Source organism: Bos mutus, chromosome 5 (genome assembly GCF_027580195.1).
Source record: "Bos mutus isolate GX-2022 chromosome 5, NWIPB_WYAK_1.1, whole genome shotgun sequence".
In the NCBI taxonomy this organism is placed as follows: domain Eukaryota; kingdom Metazoa; phylum Chordata; class Mammalia; order Artiodactyla; family Bovidae; genus Bos; species Bos mutus.
This window is the reverse complement of record NC_091621.1, coordinates 100,874,903-100,880,569: the sequence shown is the minus strand read 5'-3', so window position 1 is coordinate 100,880,569 and position 5,667 is coordinate 100,874,903.

The following is a 5,667-nucleotide window of genomic DNA, read 5'->3' as shown; positions in this document are numbered from 1 at the left end:
CCAGTCCCAGTTGTCTTCTGCCTGAGTCCATCCATGGAGAACATCATACCATCATGGAGAACATCAGTGGTTGCCAGGGGTTACGGGTGGAGAGAAGTGTGCCCCAGTTATGGCAGGGGCAATTTGGGGGTGATATAACTGTGTGTGTCCTGTGACAGTGACAGCTATCCAAATGTGTTAAAATTCAGAAAACTGTACACCAAAATCAAAAAGTCAATTTTAATTGGGGGGGGGGGAGGATAAATAACATTTTGCGGTACACCTGAAGCTAACACAACATTGTAAATGAACTATACTCAATATAAAATAAAAATTAAATCAAAATGTCAATTTTACCATTTAAGAATCAAAGTGAGACATACAAGATATTTTTAAAACATATGTTTCAGGCAGTGTTTACGCGCGCCGGGGTTTTCTTGGCACGCGTGCTCCCGCGGGCGAGGGCACTGCGGCACGCTCGGGCCTCAGGACGCACAGCCTGGCGCGCGGGCCCGGGAGCTGATCGCGTGTCCTGCGGTCCCTCCCGGGAGGGTCAGAGGCGTGACAGACACTTGCAGCCCAAGGCGAGGGAGGCGTCCTCGTACACTCTCCGCTCAGGAAAAGCCAACGCGCTCCGGGGGCGGCGGGAGACGCGGGCTCGGCGCAGAGGCGCCGCGAGACTCCGCAGACCCTCCTGAGCCCCCGCCTGGCTCCCGGAGGCCTCGCGGCCCGCTTCCCGCAGCAGCCGCGGCCCTTTCCGCTCGCCTTCCAGGGCCGGCCAAACCCCAGCCTCGTCCCGAAGGCCGCCCCGCAGCTGCTCCCCTCCCCACCTGCTCCCCTGCAAGCCGCCAGCGCCCCCCCACCCCCCGGCGGAAACCAGAACTTGAGGTTGGGGGTATCAGTGGCGGCCGACTCTGCCCCCCACCCCTGGTCCGCCCGGCGGCTGAGCCCCAGACGCTTCTGGGGCTCGAGGGCTGGGAGCGCCGTGGGCATCCGCGCAGGTCGGAGCTGCAGGGGCCGCTCGCCCAAGGCGCCAGGTGCCACTTCCCGTTGGAGAGGCAGGTGCACCCACCCGGTGAGCTGCGTCACCCCAGCGCCTCTTTCCCAACGGCTGGGCACACGCCCTCCCCAGGGGTCACGGCTGCGCACACGCCCTAGGGCCAGACGGGCCCTCAGTATCCCTACCCCACAGCAGTCATGAGTCCCTGGCGTCTCCCAGGTCCCACCTCCCCTCGGTCCGCGCTCACTGGACGGTCCTCGCACCTCGCAGCCTGCCGCTATCCCGAGGCTGTGTCAATGGCGCCCAGGGAAGCGTGGAAAAATATGTTTAAACGTGCAAATGAAGAGTTTTAGAAAAAAAAGGGTCAGTCGTTTCAACGTAATAAGCAACCATTTTAAAAGAATTAAAATCATCAAAATCTTACTGGAAGCTGTACTCATGAAGGTTCTTCAGGAACAACCGCCCTTCCGGTTCGGACCAGAAGAGGGGGAAGGGGGCACCTGTTGCTGGGGGCTGGCGGCATGGGTGCACACCTGCCTCCAGAGATGCCCTCGAACCGTGGGCACTGCTGTCCCGAGGCCCCGCTGCCAGGACTCAGCGCCCAGCCCTGCTTGCCCAGCTGCCCCCCTTCCTCTGGCGACTCCAGCTGTACACCCAAACCCTGGCCTCGGCTTGACCTCCGGGCGCAGAGAGCGGGCAAAGACAAGCCGCTCCACACTCCTCACTGCAGAACCCAGCTCACAACAGCAGCCCACTCCCTCTACACAAGTTACCATTAGGACGCCCCTCGAACCACCAAGAACATTGAATCCTAACAACTTCGAGGTATCACCCATTTCTTTGGTCATACTGGGGACCACCCTGCTCTAAGTGGCACCCCCCCCCCCACACACACACTTCCTGTTTGCTTTCTCGGCCTCCGCCTTCTCACACCGGGCATTCACGTAAGTGACAGTTTCAGCTGTTTGTGAGCTGTCTTCCCCAGGCAGAGGTCAGCTCCAGGTAGGTGACTGATGGCTCTATTTGCCCAGGCTTTAGGGCTGAGAATCCTGACCTGGGGCCACGCAGTTCAGGGCAGAGCAGATGTGGTCCGCGGCCCCAGGGCCGGTGTGTGCTCCTAGTGCTGGGAGAGGGCGGCGCCCAGCGGGTGCTCAGGGACTGCTAGGGGGATGAGGGGATGAACGGGTGAGGCACACGGACCCGGTTTACCTGTGAGCTCTGGGGGGTAGGGGGGGCGCGGGTGGGGAGGGAACCCATCATCCCTTGCTCTGGGGCCTGAGCACATTGGTACTCTCCTGCAGAGGTGTGGCCAGGCTGGGGAGGGGAGGCCCTGCTGAAGGAGCGGCCTCTCACTGGCCACGGCAGTGGGCCATGTGGGCACCCGGGCCATGGGGCTCCAGGTGCGTATGGAAGGCCCAGCTCAGAGCCCTGCGCTGAGTGCCCACCACCACGCGGGGGCAGCATATACTGGACAGCGGGGCAGCTGGGACCCTGGAGCACCCCTCCCCACCCCAGCCCTGTGGCCAGGCAGGTCCTTAGTCCTGGAGAGGACAGCAGTTGTTCCCCTTGTCTGGGCTTCCGGTTCCCCACTGTGGGATCCCAGGGCTGCTGTGAAGTCCTGGGGGAGCCTGCATCTGGTCAGTTCGCAGCACCCACCTCCCCCACCCCCTCCAGGAGGTCAAGGATTCCTTCTGAGGGAGGCCCTGGATCAGGGCTGCAGTCTCTGTGCACAGGCAGGGACCCCGAGATGGGCCAGGCGTGAGAAGCCGGAACTTGTGGCGTGGGGACCTTGGTCCCCACCTCCCTCTGTGCCTTGATGGGGAGGGGGCACTTGGGGCGGACAGGGGTCTCCAGAGTACCGCAGGAGTACTCGCGTGAGCCCAGAGCACAGCCCGCCGGGGGCCAGGCCTGGCCGAAGTGGGGGGACAGGACCCGGGGGCTGGGGGCGAGACAGCCCCTCTCAAATCGCAGGCAGGGGTCTAGCTGCAGTCACTGGACCCCCCCCCCCACCCTGCCTCACGGGGGACACGCGGCCCCGTGGTCCCCCAGTCCCCACGAGTGCTCCCTGGCCCTGCCAACCCCTTCCCTGTCCTCAAGGGAAGCGGCGAGCCAGGCAGACAAGAGTTTCTCAGCAAGGGGGCATGTGGGCTCCACCGACCCCTCTCGTCGGCTCGGGGCAGCAGCTTCCACTAAGGGAGTGATGGCGAGACGTCCAGGGGCCTGTGTCCGGCTAACGAGGCACAGCCCAGGCCGGGCCTGGAGGTAGGTGTGCATGCGCAGACGCAGCCCAAGTAGGCCCAGGGGCGGGGAGGTAGGTGCACATGCGCAGACACAGCCCAACGTAGGCCCAGGGGCGGGGCCGGCCCCGGCGTGCCCGCGTGTGCCCCGCGTTAGATGAAAGTGACGCCAGACAGCAGCCCAGCCTTGTGAGCTGGCAGGAGGGTCCCGTGAGGGCAGGCCCAGCCGGCCGACTGCTGGGCGACCACTGGCCTGGGACACAGAAATGACGCTGGCAGGCCAAGGGCGGCTTGTGGCTCTTGAGCACAGGTGGCGCGTGCTGACCTCAGGGGGTGCGAAATGTCTGAGAATGGCTCATCCTGGCAGCTGGCCCCTGAGGCCAACGGAGTGGCCGTCCCTCACCGCGCTGTCCTGGCTAGGGGCCTGGGGAGTGGAAGGTGGTCCAGCTCTGGGGGCGAGGGTGCAGGGTGGGTGCTCGGGTGGTGGGCGCTCAGGTTCTTAGCAGAGTCTTTGAAGGGTGGGGGCCGGTGAAGGCCTATTCTGGGCCCCAGGGGGCACCCAGGGTGTGGACCCCAGCCCATGTGTGGGTGACCTGGCCCCCCAGACCTGGTCAGTTCCAGGAAGGGTGGGGTCACACCCTGTACTCCAGAGAACCTCGTGCTCAGGGCCAGGGATGCTGGCCCTGACCCCAGGTGGTCCAGAGGGAGCCTGGACCAGACTGAGACAGGCGCGTCAGGGGCTGGACCATCTGGGGAAGGGGCTGCCCATGGAGCCATTCTGTTGGCCCCACTCAGGGTTCAGGAGGGGCTGGAGGTCCTTCGTCTGACCCAAAGTCCCGACATCGTCCAAAGGCCCGAGTAGCTGCAGGCCTTTGGAGACCCGAGAGGTACACAGGCCCCTAGTCTGGGGCCAGATGAGGACCCCCAGTGCATGCCCTGAGGCCTAGCGTTCGTGACAGAGGCCTGGGGTGTCCAGACATGGGCTGGCCCCTTGCTGCATCCCCACAGTCGGACCTGGCACCCGTATCTTCTTGGTGAGACACTTGGCCTCAGGCTGCTGTCTCCTGGGTGGCAGCTGGGGAGAGAGGAATGGGGGGCTGGCTCAGGCAGCCTTGTGTGGGGGCATAGACACCCCCTCCCCCAACCATCTGGTGGCTCAGAGGGTAAAGAGTCCACCTGCAATGCAGGAGACCTGGGTTCGATCCCTGGGTCAGGAAGATCCCCTGGAGAAGGGAATGACAGCCCACTCCAGTATCCTGGCCTGGAGAATCCCATGGACAGAGGAGCCTGGCATGCGGCAGTCCGTGGGGTCGCAAAGAGTCAGACACGACCGAGCGACTAACGCTTTAACGTTCACTTTTCACATACCCCCAGCCCACCTCTGACTATGAGGTGGAAAGAAGGAGAGGGAGATGAGACCCCACCCTCTCAGGGTCCCTTGCCCAGTCCTGCCAAGCCAGTGCCCGGTCAGCAGGCAAACGTCCATCTTCAGGGGAGTTTACCCTGACCCCAGGAGCAGTATCCTCCCAGGTTCCCCGACTCCAGCTGGGCCCAGGTGCTCTCACCGTTTACAGGACCCTGGGACTCACCCAGCGTGGCACTGGGGCTCCAGTCATGGCCCCAGGCCACCCACCATGCCATCCGACTGGCAAATATTGGAGCCCCGGTCCAGACACAAGGCTCTTAGGGGTGACCATGGCCCCTTCGACCTGCTGGGGTGGGGAGGTGGGGGGGTGTGGTGGTGGGGTAAGGGGAGAAGCGGATGCAGGCCCTGGAGCATTTGCCAGGGGAGGTGGGCGGGACCGGGGCACCCTGGCATTGCTGAGGCTCCGCTGCACTCAGAGGCCATTCGAGACCTGCCCAGTTGCCCATCAGTGGACGGGATGGTGACAGCCCTGGATGCCCAGACACCCGTCTTTCTGCATTTCAGCACGGGGAAAGGTTTGCACTTGAAGGGGAGTGTGCTCGCTCCTCACTCCACTGCCCTTGTGTCCTCACTGCCCCGCTACCCCCGGGCCTCAGGCAGCAGTCAGCCCCTGGGCCACACTGAGGCCCCATAGGTTTAGGGCTCCCTCTACATCCTGCCAAGTCTGAGGTCCAGGAGTCTGGGACTCCTGGGTGGGCGACAGGTGGGCCGGGGACTTCGAGTTCCTGGGCAGTTGGAACCAGAGCCCAGGCCAGGGTGGTGAACACTCAGGGAGGAGGACGCAACACCCCTGACCCGGTGCGAGGCCCTGGAGGGGCCTTGCTTACCCAAGTCAAGGCTCAGAAGCCTGGCCTGGCGCTGAGGCGGTGGCCCCTCTGTCCTCCACCTCCTGTGCAGTGTGTCCCCGCCATCCTGACAGTGGGAGATGGGGCTGCTAGGGGCCAGTCTGGGGTCCAGCCCTTGGCCCCTAGCAGCCCCTGAGTGCCTGTCCTCCCAGCCCCCGTACCCGCTGAGGCCTGGCCTGT